Raw genomic sequence first — 1108 nt, 5'->3', positions numbered from 1 at the left:
ATAAGTCACCTTCGAGCCTTTATATTTCACCCGTATTAATTGAGCATTCCATTATAAATACTCTGTGAAGGTGGCTTTGGCACGGGGCTTGGGAAAAGTTCCTTAAACTGCATAATTCTCTCCTCGTCCTGGATTTCTGGATCTCAGGCCAGATGTTGGTGGCTCACTCTTCATTCTCAAGGCGGTACTTCCATGGTAATTCATAGGCATTACACAATTGAAAACTGAATGAAGACCTGGCACTCCTCACTTACAAAAATCAGAGCGTATACTTCATACTATGGATGACACGGCCTAAGCTAAACTAGCAAGTGTCATGTTGTTGCAACGGTCGACCCGTGGTGAATAGGCATCACGCAGGCTGGGCTAGTGTAAAGCTACGAAGAAGTATTTAGAATAAAGAAGAGAAGTTATTCATTGGTTATGCACCAGTCGCCTTCGGATCCGCATTTTATCCGTAGCACTCCATTAAGGGATCTAAAATGAGCGTTTATTGCGTTTCGACAGTATTTTTTGTGGACATGAGAGCACCTCAGACCTATCGAATTGCATTCTGAATACGAAGCATGTCTTTCTGATATCAAATAATTTTCATTTTTGAAAATCACAATATAATACAAATTTTATGACAAATTATAAAAATTTGATATTTTTCAAATTTTTGATATATAACAGTCCTCGAAGTAAATTATATAAATCCAATGATATATTCTTAAAGTGTATGTAGCAGGGAGGAAAAGCCGACGGTCAATTGAAAATTTTGACCTTTCATATTGAAGATATGGATTTTTTCCCAAAAAGACCTAATTTTTTTGGTGTTTTGGGAAAAAAATCCATATCTTCAATACGAAAAGTCAAAATGTTCAATTGATCGTCGGCTTTTCATCCCGCCTACATACACTTTAAGTATAAATCATCATATTTATAAAGTTTACTTCAAGTACTGTTAAATATCAAAAATATCAATTTTTAATGATTTGCCATAAAATGTGTATTAAATTGCGAATTTCAAAAAATCCAAATTATTTGATATCAGAATGACATTCTTCGTATTCAGAATGCAATTCGATATGTCTGATGTGCTCTAATGTCCCAAAATAAATACTGT

This window comes from Amphiura filiformis, chromosome 11 (assembly GCF_039555335.1).
Source record: "Amphiura filiformis chromosome 11, Afil_fr2py, whole genome shotgun sequence".
In the NCBI taxonomy this organism is placed as follows: domain Eukaryota; kingdom Metazoa; phylum Echinodermata; class Ophiuroidea; order Amphilepidida; family Amphiuridae; genus Amphiura; species Amphiura filiformis.
The sequence above is the reverse complement of the archived record's forward strand: the minus strand, read 5'-3'. Positions refer to the sequence as shown.